At 39.7% G+C, this 21,865-nt stretch overlaps 1 protein-coding gene across 5 annotated transcripts in view; it reads left to right on the forward strand.

The window, feature by feature from the left end:
- The window catches only part of ntm (neurotrimin), a 447,933-nt gene that overhangs the window by 376,818 nt on the left and 49,250 nt on the right, over positions 1-21,865 (forward strand). The window lies entirely within an intron of this gene.

The following is a 21,865-nucleotide window of genomic DNA, read 5'->3' on the forward strand; positions in this document are numbered from 1 at the left end:
TGTATGTAGCCGGCGAATCAGGATGTGCCGCTCCAGCAAGCTTGTTCCTGCGTGCCGCCGTGGTGCATCTTTTCTGCTTTGAGTGCCTCAGACGGGACCATGCAGAGAACGGTATGATGCAGACACTTCCCTGCGTTCACTGTCAAGGATTCAACGCTGGCAATGGTGAGACTGTTTTCAGCTGTGTGATGTCTCGTTCCACTATGCGGAGAGCGACCCAGAGCTCAAGATAGATGCCCACATCAGTGATGAGTCCCCTACTTTGTCCAGTGCTCCACTGCCGCAGCCACCGTCAGACACGCTGTCACCGTTTGCTGATGCACAATAATAACAACCTCTCGTCTGTGTCTGCATCACTGCTGACCTTCAGAAATCCACCTCCGACTTCAGTTCGCCTGAGGGTTATGGACATGGTGGCAGGACAGTCCAGTTAGCCGGCTTTGCGAAGGCTCTTACGGCCTGGCTCATCTGGCTCAACCTGTCTTTGTTTCGCCTCCTCTCCCGGACATTTGGTAGTGTTGAAGAGTTCTGGAAGGAGCCACTGAAAACGCCTCCACTGGTGCAGGATAGGGACACATTGGAATATTTCGAGAAAATAATACGGCTGGGCATGCTGCTGGCCGTGGCAGCTACCAACCTGGAAGTGTTTGGCATCGCTAGACGCCCCCCACGCCCCACACCCACCCCCCATGGTGGAACAGGTTGAATTTCTGGGCCACACCATTGGCCAGATACATAACCTGATTCTGGGTGTTGCTACTGCCTGGGACTGGGCTGGAACTCACTGCCCTACAGAGAAAGGACAGAGAAGACCTCTCATTGGTCAGGCATAGACAGGCTTTCCAGGTCCTTTCCTCTGTCACTCAGTGCTTCAAGAGGCTGGAAGAAGAAAGGCACAACTGAGTAGCCACCTGCCACTCGCTCCTTCTTGTAGACACTGCAGTGAGGAGGAAAGCATGTAGGCAGGGCAGAGCACTGCCAGGCCCCTGCCACGTCAGTCTCTTCCCAGACCACCTTGACAAAGACACCACAGTATGGGCCTCCCACGACTGTAGAGTGGCCCATGCTGAATTGAAAAACTCACTGTGTTGAAAATGTTTTAGTAAAAACAAATTACATTTTCCACCAAAGAGCAAAAAATCCTCCACCTTCCCCTTTTCCACCTCTCCAGCCCTCCATGATGCTATGATGATAGCAGCCCAGCCTGCTTCATCCAGCTGCTCACAGAGGTTTTGTGTGCTGAAAACACTCACTCAGGCCGTCTCAATCATTCCCACTCACCATAGACAGAGTGGGTTTTACTCCACTTACTTCCAGGTTCCCAAGAAGACAGGAGGTTTCAGATCCATTTTAGATCTCTGCATCCTGAACAAGCGCATTGCCTGAAAGATGTTACACTAACCATCAGGAGGTTGCTGGAACTTGCTCAACCAAGTGACTGGTTCACAACCATCAACCTGAAGATGCACACCTTCATGTTGAGGTGGCGCCGAAACACAGGAAGTTCCTGCATTTTACCTTTAAGGGGATAGCCTATGAGTAGAACAGACTACCGTTTGGCTCCTCCCTGGCTCCCTACATATTCAGCAAGTGTGTGGACATGGTGCTGCAGCTGCTTTGTGACCAGGGCATGAGGGTCTTCTTCTACTTAGACAACCTCATTGTCATGTCTAGATCCAAGGATTCGGCCATTTTTCACACAGCCAAGTTGATGCTCCACCTAACCTGGTTAGGTTTCGCCATCAATTGGAAGAAGAGTGCATCCCAGCCACAGCAGCAGACGGAGTATCTGGGAGTCATGCTCGACTTGGTCAGTCTGCTGGCCGTTCTGTCAGAACCCTGATGGACGGCCCTGTAGCAGGCAGTTCTTAGACTGTGGCGTGGAGCAGTGGTGATAGCTTTGGCTGTCAAGCATGTGGCAGTGGGCCATCCAGTGGTTCCACTGGGGCTCCTACACATGCATTGCCTGCAAAGGTGGTTCACCAGCCTGGTGAATGTTTCCCCTTCAATGAAAGAGGACTTGCATTATTGGGGGTCCCCAGCTGGGTCCTACATACCGGTGTTCACAGATGCTTCCCTGTTGGGGTTAGGGGTTCTTCAGGGGAAAACCGACACATCAACCTCCTTGAACTTCAGGCAGTGCTCTTGCTTCTCCAACACTCCCTGACTCTAGTTCAGGGGAGACATGCGTTGGTGAGCAGCTGTTTGCTGCTTCGTCGTGACCATAGTGGTGTTACTCTCAGACCGAATCCTTCCTTTGTTCCCAAGAACATAAGGAGTTCATTCAGGTCAAGAACTATTCAGCTAGAGGCATTTTGTCCTCCATCCCACGGGGATGCCATGGAGGCAAAACTGCATCTATTGTGCCCAGTACGTGCATTGGCATGTTATGTTGAAGGCATAGCCCCCTTTCGGCGCACTAAACAGCTGTTCGTGTGCTATGGAGAGGGAGTGACTGGTAAAGCCCTATCCAAGAAGCGCCTAGCTAGTTGGCTTTGTGAGTGCATCTCCCAAGCCTACAGACAGGTGGGTAAGGACCTCCCCACTGTTGTCCGAATGCATTCCACATGTAGCAGCATCGACGGCCTTATTCAGTGGGGCAAGTGTCAAGGACATATGCACGGCAACATCTTGGTTTACATAAGACTCTATCCCTTGGACATGACGGGCGCCTTTTCAGGGTCTGTGCTTGTAGGGGCGATTTAGGACTTGTGAAAAGGGTGGTGTGTCAGCTGTGGTGCACACACGTAATTGGTGGACGTGTCCTGATTGGCCGACTATGTACATGCAAATTTCAGTGGGCGATTGCATGCATGTAATTGGAGGAGAGTATCACCCATAGAGTCCACTAGAGGGCTCCCCCGTGCTTATAAATCTAGGGTTACAATATTGTAACCTTCATTATTCCTCTGATCATAGTGTAGGCACTTCAGTCAATATATGTGAACATGACTTTGTTTCCTGAAGCTATAAACCAAAGAACAAAGATTCTGTGATATTATCAAAAGACAAAAGTTACTCTCCTGATACTTCTGAGTCAGAGTTGTGAACTCTAGAATGCATGAAAGTTCTTTCAGAAGTTATCAAATCCTATTGGGTATTGTCTACTGTAAATTCAATTAAATGCCTTTGCAGCAGGAGGATGTTTTTCTTGATGACATTGTGAGACTCTTGTCTCACGTCTCACATTTTTGAAACTTTTGTTCATTTTCATCAGACAAGACCAAGCTATCAGAGAGATAAGCATCACGGCCTTTAATGAATTTCGGCCAGAGCGGGCTGATAAATGAACCGAATGATTCCTGCAAATGGGCCGGCTACTTGCTGAATCTCCCGAGACTGAAAAATGTCTGACATGTCCAAGCCATTAGCGAACTTAATACTAAATTAGCCCCTTTAATTTCCTATAGTTTTGTTGCTGGGGGGAATGGAAACGCAGGACTCCTCTGGTCTGTGGCATTTGATTTATTGCGTTTACTATATGCTGCGCGACAACATTTATACCAGAAAAGTGAGTGGAAGTGAGTGCTCCAGCAAATTTGGCCTGATGTGAAGAGATGTGAAAGCGTTAATATTATTCACAGGGGTACTTTTATCCCTGGCTTAGCTTTGTGTCCAGCTCAATTAAGCAAAGCTCATACACTTTCTCAGACACTGAGCCTCGATTATCATCAGAGGAGCTTCTGGCTACGTCCCACCAGCTTGTGTCCTCTCTCTCATTTAGCTCTTTGAAAACAGAGGGTGGGGAGGGGGTGGAGGTGGTGGGGGTCTAACTGGCCTATTTTCATGTGTCAGTTTGGGACACAGCAGGAAACACTGGGTGCCTGTGTGTGGATATTTCTTGGCCATGTCAATTGCTCTGAGCCTGCTCAAATTCCTTCTGGGACAAATATTGTACTCCCCAAACAAGTGTTTCCTTGTCTTATTTAAGGGTCCCCCAGAGGAAAAGAACAAGCAAAATCTGACTCTGCCACATGACCCGTGAGTGACCTCTCCAAGCTTGGGGGAGATAAACCGGCAACTATGTGGTCATGGACGAATTATCAGACAATGGGCCCCTGGGCATGGATGGATGCCTAAAAGGCACCTCCTACCCTTATTTTTTCCTACATTTTGGTTCGTTATAAATCATCTACTGTAGGTCAATATTAAAGTTCAAGACCTTTATGTCTTTGTTTGTTGTCAAGATCATGAAAGCTCCACCCCATGCACTTTCTCTTCTCATTTTTTTCACTACAATGATGCAAATATGAGTGAATATCTATTTATATTTAAGTTATATTGCATTTTATTTTAATTTGTGATCATCTTTATGACGTTTACTTTGCCTACATTTAATTTATCCCTCATGAATCTTGTGAATTAGTTCATTATAATAATATTTTTTATTATATTTAAAGTGTGCATGTAATTAAAACTACATTGCATTAAATTACACTATTTATTACACCTACAAATGCTTCAATATAGAATGTTAGGGCAGATAATTAAAACTGATAACCGATAACTATCTGTTTCTTGTTGCCAATATTGATACAATAAGCGATAATATTACTATTACAAATGCAAAAATGTGAAATTATGTGAAAATATGTGTTATTACATATATTATATATTATATTATATTTTGTCTTGTTCTGTCCTGACCAACAGTCCACATCCCAAAGATATTCAGTTTACTGTCATAGAAACCAAAAAATATTCACATTTGAGAAACTGGAATCAGAGAATTTTGATTTTTTTAAAAAAAAAAAAAAAAAAAAGAATCATAATGATTAATTGATTATCAAAATAGTTGTTGATTAATATTTGGCAACTAATCGATTAATCAACTAAATGTTCTAAACAAGTTTATTTTCGTACTAGCAACACCAATGCATAGAGAGCATTCACCATCCCTACAGTAATAAATAGATTGAATCATTGTGAACTTGTGTGGAACAATATAACCTTAGTTTATTTTATGAACATATAACCTACACAGTCATAATGGCAGATGTTCTGTCAAAACTGACAAGCATTTATGAGACACAGAAATAATAGAATAACCTTATTTAGTTTTACACTGGTTAATCTTTACCTCAAGCCCACTGTTAAGAAAGGCTGCAAGCTTTAATAAACTGGGTCCTGTTACATCATTCATTCTATCTTTCACTGCCCCTTTTATCTATATTAGTGTCTGTTTTTTCAGAGGAACTGTAAATTGGGCGTTACTGTAAAAGAGCATACTGAGCCAACTGTACTGTATAAACAGAAATGGAAATGAGCTCACACAAGCTTCATTTACAAGAAAATGGTAATTGGCTTGCTAAGCAGTGTCATCTGCAATTAAAAAGTGCATGTCTTTATTTGTGCAGAATCAAAATATTTACATACTATCTGAGAGATTTTACTTGTACAGTGTGAATGTGCAAGTGACACAGTACAACACAATATAGGTTATTATCTCACATGTTGCACATGTGTTGTATTTGAACGGGCAAACCTTTTTAGTAAAGTCTTGACACTTTCATTGTTCTTTAAGCAGAGCCCATATTGCATAGTGTCATTAAAAGGAAAGGCCACTAGATTTCGGCTGTAATAATCACTAAATAACATGACTGTGATGATTGAAAACCCTTGAACTCAGTGGAGTCCGAAGGCTACTTACATGATGAGAGAAAAAAAGATGATTCATCATGATTTTAACACAATACAGTATCCAGGTCCACCACAACAAATCTGGCAAGTGTTTAATTTATGTTGAAAGTGGGCGGAGGCCGGTAAGAACAGTTTGTTTTGTTTTTCTGTTTTCCAGTATTCATAAATTTGTCACTGCATCACCAAATTATAATTGTTCATCCTTCGGGGGACATGAACGTGTGTACCATGTTGTCTCTCAGTCCATGTTTCTAATGCCTGTATGCTGGAAAAATCATGATAGAGACCACAATAAACAATGCAAACAAAGTCTATTCAACTCGTAGCCTTGTTCAACACAGCAGTAGCTTATCACTGCTTTTAGCTGAACCGACAAAGGTAACAAACTACAAAACTGTGGTAACTGGCAATACAGGGCAGCGCAGCAGTCATACAGATGGCACAGCAGTTATAGTACAAGGATGCAATACAGTGATGAGCTGACTGTTTGAAAGAGTGATGTTCCCTGGAAGAAATCCAAGCTTATATATTACAACTATGAATTGCTCTCAAGTGTTGCAGCTCTTAAATCACTCCTGACTAGACTAAATAAATATATAAAAGAGTAGACTTCCTGCTTGCAAGGCAGCCGCTGCTGCTTTTAAAGTGAAATTACCACTCAGTTTAAGAGTTCACATATGTTATTCCTGTGGGCCAGGACAGTAAAAATATTGTTTCCGACACATTAAGATGCCATTATATCATGGCAATGCAAAGTGTGAAGCTGCTCTTGAATGTGAGGAGGAGGCCGTTGGCTTTGAATCTTGAAACAGTCTATTCAAGTAGTAATATATGATTTTCTTTTTTTTGTCTATTTGTGTCTACCGCATTGCTGTGGTGTTTGTAGACTTCACCTGCCAGATTCATTCATAAATCAAACTGTGTCCAGTACATTCCCTTTCCTTTGTTTTAAAAAGTCTCAAATGGCACTCCTCTTTGTTTATTCAGCCATGGAGCCATGGTGACTACTACTGCTTATACTAACTGCCAAGATCCTCTTATAATTTTTAAAACAAAACCACTAGTGGTGCTGCCAGAAATATAACATTTCACATCGGCATGGGTTTTCAATGTCCGATTCTGAGCATCAGTAAAAATATTAACAGCACAACATGATAATAGGTCATATTAATCGATTTGTTGCTCCTGTTATTCTGTGCTCCTCATCATACTTTGATTTGGAGGATATACATGCCCTCAATTTTGGAAAATTGGCACCATCAAAAGTCATGCCCATGGATGTACAGAAAATTATCACTGGGTTACTGTGATCCTGAAGAAAACCTAAAAAGGGTGATGATTCTCAGCAAGTTTGGATGTTGGAGTAAGGGTTTAGAAGCAAATTGTGGCTCAGGCCTCATGTTTCTCTCTCTGCGCCCTCCCTTCAATTTCCTTGCACCGCCTTGGGAAGGCGTGCCTCATAGTTCAAGCATGTCTCTTACAAATTATGTTTAATTACTGCTAAATTGTTTTCCCAATCACGTTGCATCATCAAACATAATCACTGGCTGGATTATGTCATTTATTTAGATAAACTCAAAGACTGAAATAAAGATCAAGAAGACAAAGGGAAGATGTTCTTTACATGCAAATAGTGTCAGAATATTGCTTATGAAATAGGGGCATGACTAAACACTTTATACACTTGGAGACTTCTAGTCTGACAGAGAGAAAAGATTGCCAATGGCTGTCATTTGTCCTTCCCTCCATCTACACCATGACTTAGCTCTTCTGCCATTTGGACAGCGGTTCAGATGCCTGCAGTCTAAAACAAACGCATCATCGTTCATTCAGTGAGCCACAGCTCAGCTAAAGAGAATGGCGATAAGCCAGGGACAATTTAAGCAATCTTTTTAATGTATCTCACACTGCATGACCTTCACAGAGTGCTATGATATAATTCACTTTAGCTCCTCTGCTTTATACTGTACAACATAAGACCTTATCTTATTACTGTAAGTGATGCTTTGTTTATGTGATGTAACTGCAGGTTGAGAGAAATGGAATATGACTACTACTGTCCTTTAGTTAGGCTACCATTCAGTGGCTTTGTCACACGCTCATATAATCTGTGTAGTGAAATAGAAATTTTGAATAAGAGTTCATATAAGAATTAGAAAAATAAATATAAAGGATAAAAATTCAATGATAAAAACAACGATTATATCAGCAGGTTGGAGCTGTGACTGCCCACCTGAGTTCTGGCAGTCAGGAAGGAGTTCACTGAGGGGGGGCCAAGGGTGGTTGAGACTGTGCTGAGATGCTGAAGGCTCCAGACGTTTTGGGATTGAGCAATGCAGATTTCGATGGATTTGGAGAAACCTTATCTTCCCCCACATTATGTTGTAGGAGATGTTGTGGGAGTATGGGGAACCAGGATTGTCTTTGTATAACCTGAGTGAGAGCTGTGTCCACACTCCTTGACAGGAAGTCAAGTGCATTCTCAGTATTGGGCATTGGGCTATGTCAGGATTGTGCCTCGTCACCGATTCTGTTTGTGATTTTCATGGACACAATTACGAGACACAGCAGAGGTGTGGAGAGTGTCTGCTCTGGGGACCTGAGGATTGCATCTCTGCTGTTTGCAGATGACATGGTTCTGCTTGCTTCTTGAGACCTTTACCTCCAGCGCACACTGGGACGGTGTGCAGCAGAAGTGTGAAGCAACAGGGATAAGAATCAGCATCTCCACATCTACGATGAAACTCTGCTGGAAAACAGTGGATTTCTCCCCTCTGGTCGGTAGTGAGTCACTGCCCTAAGTGACAGAGTTCAAGCATCTTAGGGTCTTGTTCACGAATAGGGGTAAAATGAAGCATGGATCAATCAGTGGATTTTAGCCATACCAGACTGCTATAGTGAAGAGGGAGCTAAGCCTGATGGTGAAGCTCCTGATTAGACCAGTTGATGTATGTTCCAACCCTCACCTGTGGTCATGAGCTCTGGGTAAGGAACAAGATCCCAGATACATGGGGTGGATGTGGCTCAGGAGGTAGAGCGGGTCGTCCACTAATCGGAAGATCGACAGTTCAATTCCCGGTTCCTCCAGTCCGCATGTCGATGGGTCCTTGGGCAAGATACTTAACCCCAGATTGCTCCTGATGGCTGTACCATCAGTGTGCGAATATGGTTTGAATGATTAGATTTCCTCTGATGAGATTTCCTCTGATGGGCCTGTACCCATTCAGCGTAATGTGTGTAAATGGGTGAATTTGATTCGTAGTGTAAAAGCGCTTTGAGTGGTCGGAAAACTAGAAAAGCGCTATACAGTCCATTTACCATTTACCATACAGGCAGCCAAAATGAGTTCCCCTCACAGGGTGGCCTTAGAAATAGGGTGGGGGGCTCAGACATCTGGAGGGACTTTAGAGCAGAACAACAGCTCCTTCACATTTAGAGGTGTCAGCTGAGGTTGTTCTGATTAGAACACATAACCTCGTTTAGCCTGGGAATGCCTTGGGATCTCCCAGGAGGAGCTGGACTTAGCTAGGACATATGCTTGGATAGCTTGCTTTCACCATGGCCCAAACCCAGATAAGTGGCAGAAAATAGATGTATGGATGGATATTGTGATCAGATTCTGCCTTAAGAACAATAAAAAGTATAAAATAATCACCAGCCCTGCTTCCCAGATAGTCTTGTATATGTACGATTTTCAGTTTACCTTGGGATAGTCACTAACCTTAACTGTATCAATTTGGCTAATGGTTCAGTGATAGGTTTTCATTTTAACTTTTCTACTTATCTGTCCACTCACCATCATACTCTCTGCAATGCATATCATTATGGTGTCATGGTGGCAGCTCTGTCTCTATATTGTAATGTCAACATAATAACTCAAATAGTGCATGATAGACTTCCTAGTGCTTGAAGATGCAAAGTGCTGATTTATTCCGCCCACATGTTAAAACAAGTATGTTGACACAGAAATGTTTCCTAATGAATGCATGGTTTGGGTTAATTAATGGCCCCATCAGCATAACTGGTGGTGCTTAATATATCATTGTGATTATGGTTGGACATTATGCAGCTCAAGTGCTTCTTTTTACATCAGGTTGTGACAGCTCTTGTTTATCTGTTTTGTTCAGCGCAGGGATAGAAAACATTAATACTAAGTCATAGCACAGGGACATACACTTACAGCTTTCACAGATATTATAGTTGTAAAAGACAAAGACAAACATGAAGCAGGTTATTTCCTGCTATAACCACAAGCAGAATACCAGCACTGTATTCATTTCTGATATAAATGTTAGTCTCACGTCTGTGTTCTAATATTTGTACTTATTAGTTTGTAAAATTAGTGACTTGGGGTCAGAACAGTTTTACTAATTCTGTTGCCTATGAACAATACAATATGTTATCTTTTCACAACAAAAAAAGTCATTAATCTGGCAAAGTGGTGGCTGTTGGTTTACATGTTTATATGTCTGTTATTTTGCAATGATTTGAATTTGTTCACTAGGGGCTACACAAGCCATGTTGTCATTCACTTGAGAGGTAACTGTTAATAGGTTGATTTCTTATTTCATTAATGTAGGACTTGAGTTTAATTTGGTCTCAATTTTAGACCAGCTCTTCACTGACATGTTCCTTTCATGAGGAAAGACATGAGGAATTGCTTAAACAAAGGATTTTCTGTCACAAGTAGATTTTTATTAAGGAGGTAATGATGTTATTCAGGGATTATAGTACACTGGTCAGAAAAATTCAAAGTTCTGTAGTAATGATAATTTATGAAGCTTGATTCAAGGTTTTAAGGCTGCAGGATTCATTTGCACTCATCATGTGGAACTTAAGCAATGAGAAGAACAGTTGTGGGTTGGTCAGTGTCTGCATGATAGATGAATTTTAGCACAATTTTATTTGTGCTTTTTTTTATGTGTTTTTTTATGTGTTTTGAGATTCACACAGATACACATTGGTGATGAGTAACTTTTTAATTAATTTTGTGCACAATACCCAGTCTGAAAAAAGATAGTGGAGGTCACTTATTATCATTTTCTTTCTGTATTCAGTCTAGTATTCAGATCAAAATTTCACCTTTCACATTTATAAAAATATTAAGGGCAGAGTAATTGCAGTTGCTCGTCTGGAAAAAAAAAAAAAAAAAAAAAAAAACATATGCTAGAAAATTACACCAAAATACTGTTGAAAATCTGACCAAACTTTGCATTCTTCAACAGCATTGCAACACTTAACACACCTGTATTCCTCATTTATTCTAATTGCACTACAAGATATTGTGACTGAGGTTTCTGTTGCATAAAAAAAGAGATAAATCCTTACTAGCTGCTGCCACAATAATTTAGCGAGGATTCTTTCTTATATTTAAGTCTCTACTTTATCTGCTTACATACATTGTGTCCTGGATGAGGTTGATTTACAAAACAGACGATAAACAAAAGCAGATATCATCCCATCACATTTCATTCTTCAACACTTTATATCCAAAACACGTTCTGATATGGAAACAGACTATGAAGCATTTGACATTTTTATGACACCAAGCACCGAAGCTTTGGCTCAAGTTGCAAACAGTAACCTTGATGTGTTGTTCAGCTGTTGATCTCAGTCCTGTTCCTCACTTCCAGAGTACGACCACGTCTCTAACCTACCACAGGGTTAATTTCATTGCCCTCATAGTCAGGCTATAAAACTCTTCCTGATTAGATGGACTGAATGAAACCTGCAGGACTCTCAGACACAGTGGCTGGGATTGAGAACTGCTTCTGTCATATAATATCTATAAAGTTTTCGAAATAGGCATATATGTATGTTTAAATTGGGTTTCTAAGTACCTGGTTAAGTACTAATTGAGTTATTGGTACTAATCAACAAATAAATAATATTTTATTTGTCAACAAAATATTTTATGCATACGGCTGTGGCTCAGGAGGTAGAGACACTTAACCCCCAATTGCTCCTGATGGCTGTGCCATCAGTGTATGAATGTGTGTGAATGGTTAGTTTCCTCTGATGGGCAAGTTGGGATCTTGCATGGTAGCCCCTGTACCCATTCAGCATATGAATGTGTGTGAATGGGTGAATGTGATTCGTAGTGTAAAAAGCACTTTGAGTGGTCGCAAGACTAGAAAGGTGCTATACAAGTACAGTCCATTTACCGTTTACATTTGTGGTGGTGGTGTTGAATTTCTGGACATGGCTATAAACAAAGTTCATGGTTTATACTCATATGCATGATATCAGTCAGCAAGACACTAAAAAGCTGTGTGCAAACTATATGATGTCAATGGAAGGTCCCTGTGCTCCAGTCTCAAGCCAATGCCAATACACTATCATGCTAACTACTCTACTGCATGTGCTGAGAGACCTGAGTAGAGCACCTAAATTAACCCTTTTCAGGAATACATAATATTGGCATTATACAAGTGATGGCTTTTATATTAATATTTCTTTAATCATGACAGGACATTTATGGATAATCCATAGTGCCTGTGCTGCCTTTTGCTTGAAAGAGCACAGTGTTATATATAAAAAGTCACTATTTTAGGGGAGAAGGGTGATGGATTTTAAACATTTTTTCTTATTTTTTTGAGCCCTAGCTAATGACCATCATCAGTGTGAGAGATGCTTGTCCTCTCTGGTCATAGTGAATCCCCCCAGCACATTTTCTCATCAATGTCACTGTTTCTTAGATACAGAATTCTGCTGCCTGTTTAATTGTATCTGACAGTACACATGCAGAAAACAGCAAGATGTTAGGTTGGGGCTCACAGCAATTCACAGCAATTCTTATTTAGATTTTCATAATTGGCATGAATGAAAGTTTAAAATATGAGAAGATGATTGGTCTGATTGTTATTGTGATTGTATTCAGTTCTGCTTAACAACTTAAAAAGGGCCCATTGTTTGTGGTTTATAAAAGTCATTTTCTTGTCTTTCTGCAAATGTGATGATAATTGAGTGTTCTTAATTAGATGAACACGTGCCTTTAATTTAAACCTTGTGCAGCTGTTGCCTTTGTTAATCTGATAGCAATCAATTCAAATGTGTTCATTGTTAAGATTGTTGTTGTGACTTTTACATAAAACTGACAGTTATTCAGACGTGAGACCAGCATGTTAATGGCCATCACATTTATGTAACGGGGGGTGTGTCTGAAATGGTCTATAGTTTTCTATAGAAATCTCTGACAATGAAAGAGAGCAAAACTGTGCTGATGAACTGTTATAGTATATAATTATGAACTTGACAGTGCTAATTAGTCTGTAGTGTTGGATTTTTTTTTACCCATATAATAGAATGTTTATGCTCTATCCAAGACCAGTGATCATGTGTTTTGGTTTAGGTTTATTTACAGACATGACCATGATGTGGTTCACCAGCTTTTTGTAATTGTTTCTTTAAAAAAAACAGAGAAATATAACATTTAGCATATTTTGGTGAGTTCAGTGAAATGAATAAAAGAAATACAGTGTATGACGAGTAGAGAAATGGTTTTCTGACTAAACAGACATTTTCGTGTGCGTTAAAGTTGTAAGATCATTTATCAGCAATTAGAGCTTCTTGACCTACATGATCTATTTTGTTACCGTCAGGCACCAAAGTTTAATTTCATTGTATCTAACCTGTTTCTCTTTTCCCAAACGCTACACATTTTTCCAATGGTGCACTGCATGTAGTTACAGCTATGTCGATGTAAAGTGAAAATCATACACAAACCTGTAGTTGAGGCAGTTGACAACACTTTCAGATAATCAGGTAGTAGCGCAACTTGAGGTAAGCCTTTCTGTTTTCAGTGCTGCTACTGTAAGTGTTGCTGTTAAACTGATGTACAGTAATGTTTCCTTGTCAAAGTGAGATAACTTAGCTGATGTACACCTGAACGCTGTGTGACTCAAAGTAAAATTTGCCCCTATTCATTCTCAATGGGACGTTTCTCAAGACATTGCAGCTTTCCATAGTGTGTCATATGCATCAAAACACCCATGGCCATTGTTTTTTGAGTACAATTTCACACGTCAGCAGTCCTGATGCATGTCAACTCTTCAGAAGTACAGCAACTTTATCACATTCAGTGCCCAGATGAGCACTACAGTACAAAGACTACTAGTTCTGCACGGTGTAGCCAGTGTGTGCTCCAGACATTGTTAAATGACATAATGCAGTCAGTGGGTGTTCAAAGGATAAGAGAGAGAAAGAGAGTTCCACGGGCAGTGATGCTCAAGTGCAACAAGGAGCAGGAGAGAAGTGGTCGGAAAAAGTGACAAGAAAGAGGGACATGAATAAACAACAACAATGAGCACTTTAAATCTAAGTACAAGCCAAAGCACTGCTCAGACTGAAAAATTATCAGAAATCAGCATTTACAGTTGTCATCCCACTTGAGTTTGCAGGCCTGATCTGTATAGCACCATAGAGCGAGTTCAAACTAAGCATATTTGGAATGGGTTTATTCAAACTTTATAGGGATCAACTACAGGGAAAGACTCCACAACACAAGTGTCTTTGTGTATGAGCAGATGGATGATGACGTCTGATGGCCACCTGTCATCTTTGGAAAATGTAGCAGAATAAAATCATCTAAGATGAATGAGGTGATGGTGGCTCCCTGTGTTCTGAGTGAAAGAAAAACACATCTATACTTAATAATCATCACATTAAATCAGCCTAAACCTAGGGAGACTGGGATGGCAGGTTAACAAAACTCTGCCCAAGAAAATAACCAATTGTGAGCCCATGTTACATTTGTTCACAAGCCTTTATTCATCAACAATCTGATTAGTTTAACACTGAATATACTTACATTGTAATTAACTTTCAGATTATGAACCTCTTGAAAACACAGCTACAGTTTCCAGTCACTGAGCCAAGCCTAAAGCCCATTAAGAAATGCATTAAATAGGAATTATGGAGAACAGTTTTTCTTTTTCTTTTGTTGCACTGTTTAAAAAGCAGACTTTTACAAATATCTTCAGTTAATCTCTTAAGTTACAGCATGTTGAAAGACACGAGGGCTGTATTCTTCTAAGCAAAGCTACTGATGACACAGCATTAAACATTGACGCAATTGATCCAGAGTGTAAACAAAGTCTACTGGCGACATCTAATTGTGGAGCAACAAGTGTCATGTATTTTTAATGATCCACACGTTACTGTCAGAAAGCACACGAGGCAAGTGGAGAAGCTGTTTGCTTACGGTCACAGTTTCACCTCACCATCTCATGTCTCCCCTTCCCTTCCTCCTTTCATGGTTTTGAGAGGATTGACAATTTATTTGGATTAAATTTTGTTTGCCATCTGTGCAGAAGCGATAAGGAGAGAATATATGGTATGTAAAATATTTATCCCTACATTTTCTCTTCTTGTTGCTATCTAGGCGGATTTAGCTGGTGAGGCATATAGTTTTTATTACAATAACATCCTAAGTCAAACCAGATTTTCTTTTCAATAAGTGTCTAAAAATATATATTAAAGAGGATCATTCCAATTAGCCTCTGAGCATTTTGACTTGAATATAAAATATCTGGTGTCAAGGATGTAACACCAGGTGATTTAGGTATACTGTTAAAAAAAAAAAATAGTATTGGCATTCATGCAGACATTTGAATGAGAATTTGTACACATGTACAATGAGAAACTTTGCTAATGCAGTATGAACTGTGATACTCAACAAACTTTTACTCACTCTTTCCTCCGGAGTGCATTAAATAAGTATCTAAAGACCAGCAACTGTAATCTCATATCTTACGACTTATTTTTCTACTCTTTCATCGCACTCAAAGAGGCAGTACTCCCACTCACACAACATGACTGCACAGAGTTTCTCATGAATTGGATATCGGAGGGCAGTGTAAATACTGCGCCAGGATACCTTCAACTGTGCCACTGACCCTCGCAAATTAAACGAAAACCACTGAAAGCTCTGTTTCCACAGGAGGCACAGGATATAGCCCTGACCTGAAGACTGATAAGTAAACAGAGGATTACTGAGTTCTTTAAAATTCATGTCATCATATTTTGTTACATATCATGCAAAAATTTAGTCCTGCTTTCTGTTGCACTGTAGCCCACATCAGAAGTCTATCTGTCTCAGTGCTCAATAGTGATGCACGGTGACTTCAGAACACAGTAAACCACCCCACACTTTTGTATTTTTTAAAGATCTTTTCAAGCATTTAATGTATTTTTAAAAGGATAAAAAAATATGTGACACTTCTTTTGTATTTTGTACTGTTACCATGGTTAAACTCAGCACTTACCTCCTTCCTTAAAAACTAAGACTATTTAAAACAAACATGGGGGAGGTAGAGGACAGGCTGTAAGTAGTAAAAAAAAACAAACTATAAAGATAATAATGAATCTATGAAAGAAACTGCCAGGGATTGTAATGTGAACACCAAAATAACAAAGCTCAGCTTATATGTTAGTTTGTCATAGCATTTTCAGGATGTTCTCTGTTTCAGCTATTTCATATCTTCAGACCATGAGAAGGAACCTGACATAGCCCATCACCATTTCAATAAGGACAATAAGGAGAGATCAACAGGAATTGTGAAGTGTGAAAATGTATTGATAACATAGAATGATTTTCGCAATTAGACTCCATCAATGTGAAGCATCTTCATAAAGCGTAGGCCCATATGAAGGGAGGAGACAGGACCGAATACTACCAGAGTATAGATGCTGGTGGTGGTGGTGGAGTAAAGCCAGCAGTTCTTTCTGTTGAGTCTCCCTGAACATGAACGTGGTGGTGATGGGGAGAAGACGAGTTGTGCAATAGTAGGTCTGAAAGACAGAATGATAGAGTTGCAATGACATTTAAAGAGCAACGTCAAGGGATTGATTGACTCAACAAACTCAGGCAGAAAGATTATTGGTCAGATATGGTGACACCGGAATTGTGAATGTAGGGATTTAGACAGCCGTCAAAAACATCAACAACAACAACTTCAATGGCATGTTCATATGTTGAATATGAATTTTCGGTGAGGTTTTTGTTAGCCTGCTCACAGCCTTACGGTACCCTCACAATACATCTCCTTCACACCTAATTTTTTTTTATATGTTAGCCTATATGTTTTGGAGGTACGTAAGCAACTACATTAAGGTAGCCTTACACGCAAGACCATTTTTGCATCCCCACTTTTTATACATTAGTGACCAGAATGAGAAGAGTGTATACTGTTACTTGGCCTGTGAAGGATGTAGACAGACCAATCATGATCCCTTACCAGCTTCCCACCCTTGAAAACTGCAATTCGTGCTGTTGACTTCAAAGTATTTAATTTAGTTTTGTGCTTCCATAAAGTTGGGGGAATCACAAGTTACATATTTGAAAACAGAATGGTAAAATGTATTCTGACTTTTAGTCCCTAGTATAAGTCAAGCTCCATCCTACAATTCCCATAATCCAACCTGATATCTAGCTATCATCTTTCATTAGATCTCCACACCTCCAATCTGTAATGCAGGCTTTCTGTGTTGAGTCTGTGTCACGGTGTGTAAAAGGAGTGTCTCTTTAATTTTTTGAATTTGTACAAATATGTATAATAAGGTATCTAGAACTATTTTGTTCCTTTATTGTAGATCAGGAGGTGCTCTTCTGGGGCTCATTACAGTATATGTCTGCACTGATGCTTCTGTGAAAAATGTACTTTTCCGTATGAGAATGGACTTCTTCCTCTACCTCTATTTTTGAAAATGTTCAGGGAGTTGAGGCAAGGGCTCTCCATGGAAGCTTTTTGGTTTAAGCTACCATGGGATTTTATTCATCTAAGTGCAAAGTATTGAGAGTACATTTCCTATTCAAACAGTGTATCTAGACATGAAATCATGAAAAAGTATCTGTGTAATAAATGAAAGATATTTCACTACTTTATTTGTGGATGTCCACATGGTACATCAAAACCTATGACCATGAAGTAATGTAACTTCAGGTACCATCAATGAATTGGTCAAATGTTCATCAAGGAAATAATGAAAAAAGCATAACTGCTGGAGAAAAAAAAGAACAAACAAATAGTTTGTACTGATTCTTTTTCAAGTTAAGCATATATCAGGTCTGCATTAGGCTTGGCATGGTAGTTGGTGTTACTGGTGTTACACGGTGTTCGAGCACCAATTACATGACTTCCCACCTACCCGCCCACCATTGTTTTTCTTTTTCTTCTTTTTTTATAGGAATAAAACCCATTTAGTTCACTTTTGTTTATCGGTGCCAACATTTATCAAATAAGAAAACTCTCATTTGTAAAATACTAAGTGTGTTATCAATACACTACAGTTATAAACTGAAAGTGTCTGTGTAGCTGGTGGGGTTATGCAAATTATGTTCTGCATTTTGTTCTTGGCACTTTCAATTAAGAGGCAGGAGGCAGCACTGGGTTTCAGGTCTGGAGTAGCATTCTGGTAAAATATATACAAAGTAACAAAAACATCAGCTGGTGGTCTGTGTTTGTCTGTTTGGCTCCCCTCTCTGTCAGTTGGAAAGAGTTTGTTTTTTTTCTCTCTCTTTTGCCAAGTTACAGTTACAAAATAAATAACAACTATTAGATACAATGAAGTTCAATTTCATGGACATATATAGACATAGCAGCATAAATCAATAAAAAAAAACCTAATAAGCATGACTATGAATAGCAGCGTGACATTACTATATTGATATTACTGTCATATAAATAATCGAATAATCGATTATAATTAGACACATAGTGCAGAACAGCAACCAAGACCAAGACCCATATCTCATTACCGTAACAATTCTAAACATAGAAAATCACAATATTGATCCACATTGAAGTCTGATTACCTTACAACTATATAACATTACCATAGCAACCACACCAGCTAGACTCAGCTTATATAGCTAGACTGGTATGAATTAAACTCAGCTACAAAACTGATTCAGAAACAAAGAAAAACATCTGTAAAAACATCAGGATATCTGGTACCCTGACAGAAAGAAGAAAACGTATACAATTAACATAGAAGCACCGCAAATACAGCAGAGTTGTCAAGCTAACTTGGCAACAAACTCAGCACTCTAACAATCGCCTGATTTCTTTAAATGTACGTTAATTAAAAACTGTGGTTAGTGATCTGAAATATTGATTTACATGGAATGGAACTGATATGGCATAGAACAAGATACAATCATTAGATCATGTTAGTATCACATCTAATGCATGCACACACCTACATAGCTAGGCTGAACACACACACACACACAAACCCCAATGACACACAAGTAGGAGATGCAGACACAACAGAACAAAAATAATAAATGGGAAAGATTTGATGAAATTTATAAGCTGCGTCTACATTAATCAGTTACATCTGCACCGTGACCGTCCGCAGCAGCAACAGAGTCACAGCAGAGAGTAGCAGAGTGAGAGGTCTGTCCTCCCTCCTGCGCTCTGCTGTAAACACACCGTTAGTGAGCAGCTGCTCTCATGTCTCCCCAGGTTTCGGTGCTGGTTTTCAGCAGAAACTCTCCCGCTCTCTGCCTGCTCAGCCTGCTCTCGCTGTGTCTCTCTCCCACTGAAGCCTGCTGTCAGTAACTCATAAGTAAGGAGAGGATCTAAAGAGCTAATGTTAAAGTTCAAAGTAACCGCTCTACAGATATTGAGCATCATTGACAAATACCTTGTAAAATGTCCAGGGTATCTAATAACACCAGTGTCTTCACAAGTTTATTAACCGGTGGGAAAATTTCCTCACTGTGGCATCCTTAGTCTGAACTGGCACTGCTTTGGTGAATAGCCATATGTCCCTACTTGGCTTTTATGTATTACCAAACTCACTGCTAGTAATAAAAAAGCATTACAACTTAAAAATATTAAAAGCTAACTTGAGTTCTGTGTTTTCCCCTCGGGGCTTACTATTACTATGCACTGCTGAGATTGTTCAGTTCTACAAACCCATATACTGCTACTGATACCAGTTCACGCAGACATCCATCTGTTAGTTTTAGTAATTGTTTTGCATATCGATTTAAATACTTGTTGTGTGTCTACTTCTTTTCTTGTTTCAGCTACTGTCATATTAAAACATACATATGAGTTGGTATTTTATTGTTTGTGTACTGCATGAATAATACAGTTTAAATTTCTTGTTTTCAACTTCCATGTCTGTCTTTTGGTAGATTGACAACATACATATAGAGCTTTTATCCAAAGTGCTTTAGTCTTTCATCCATTCATACACACACTCACACACCAATGCAATGGGAGCAAGCTACCATACAAGACAGTGGCCCCCAGCAACTGGGGTTTAGTATATTTGATAAGACAGAGTAGGGAATCGAACCAACAACCCTGTGATTAATGGTGCTACCTCCTTCCCAAAATTAACAACCAAAACTTTTTTTTTTTTTTCATTTTGTTTGTTTGAAAAAGAACAATTTGAAGTATTTATGAGTGAATATACCCCCTTTCTTCCTTTCTTGTCCTTTAACAGTGTGGAAAAAGGACATGTTGCTTCATTAACAATCAAAAATAGTTTCCCCTTCTGTGTACCTAGAGGGGAGAACATGTCTCACAAGGTAATGGTCTAGCAAGGACATTGAGGCTTACAAAGTACAGTAGATACGCCACCCACCGGAGAGGCTGTGTGTTGGATCACCTCCAAGAAGAGTTCAGCCTTCAGTTTTTACACTTGAGTGAGCATCCATGTTCATGCAAGCATGTGTCCTTGTAAGTCTTCAGGTGACCTATAAATTCTCTACAAACCATTACTGTTTTCAAGCCTACCAGAGGAATTACTTTCATTTTAGAGGATAGTTACGGGACTTCTACCTTTTTATTTATAAAGGTTAATATATAGCAGTGTGTCTGCACTGTGAAATATATTCACAGATGAGCCAAATGAATTTACTGTAGCCGTTATAAATGAAAACCCTACTTTGAATCCACTTTGTCATCGTAAACGTATAACCACACCATCTCATATACACTGCAATCTGTTATGTTTGAAAGCCATTTCTACTGTGTATTGATTCCACACAAACACACACACACACACACCAATGTTTTTTGTCTTCTTTCCCCACCATAATACCACAAATGCCCCAAGGATGCCATTGACCCTACTGCTGCCACTGAAGTGGAAGTGACTGATGCCGTAACAAAAGCTGTGACAGCGTAAATGGAGCTGAGAGTCTTTTAGCTGCAAAGTGTTGCACTCTTGTTATATTGCCACCATTTTAAACCGTTAATGTTTAAATCCCCTACTCTTGTGTACATCGGCAGGAAAATTAGGCCACTGAAAGTTAAAACAAACCCAGATGATAAACAGGCATTTGGCAGTCAAAAGCAGTTTTATACAAAGTATGAATTTCTGCTTCCATTGGCTTGTAAGTTATACTTTTTTTTCCTGCAGCTTTGGCAGTACTTTCTCAGTGGGTTCCAAAGATTTGTCATGAAAATACAGCAGATGTGTTGCTCGGTGGAAACGGTTAAGGTTCAGTGACCCAGCTCCTGTATCAAAGCAACATTTTGTGACTGGTGAAACCAATCTGTTGTAATTGCAACGGCTCACAGCAGTGTGGTTTCGGCTCATTGTCTCAATCAGTTTTGAATGTCACGAACCAAGTGCGTGGGCAGATTAACAAAAGAAACCTGATGTCTGCTCAAGAGCTGCATTTGCATATGTACAATGTGTCTAGTTACCAAACTTATTGAAAAATTGTCAATATTCCAAGCAAGCTGTTAACATGATTGCTAATAGCTCAAATCCCATTAATATTTCCATTTCTATGCTGTAAATCAGAGTATGAGTATACATTTCAATGTCCTCCTTTTAATAAGGCAACTGGGAATTGCAATTATTCTGCCATTATTGTATAATGACCCTTATTACTGCTTTTCAAAATTAACAAATTTCCAATAAATTTAAAAAACGCTTATGGGAAATGTATTTGTCATTTTAACAAGCCAATTAACATCTGTTTTATGTTGAGTATGCTTACTCAGAATACACCTGCTGACCCAGGCCCTATTCTCTGCACTGTGTCCCTGTTCAGTTTCAGCCTTTCTAAGTTTCAGTGAGCTTTTACAGCAGCAGTGAAAGCCATGTGCAATGGAGAGTGTCTGCATATTTTCATCTCACCCAAACACCACACCAGCTGGTTTCACTGATTAGTTCCTCCTCTCTGGTTGAAGGTTTGCTAATCAGTGGGATGATTGTCCAGCTCAGCTAGACAGAAAAACATTTTCAAATG

The sequence above is a fragment of the Thunnus thynnus genome, chromosome 13 (genome assembly GCF_963924715.1).
Source record: "Thunnus thynnus chromosome 13, fThuThy2.1, whole genome shotgun sequence".
Lineage (NCBI taxonomy): Eukaryota > Metazoa > Chordata > Actinopteri > Scombriformes > Scombridae > Thunnus > Thunnus thynnus.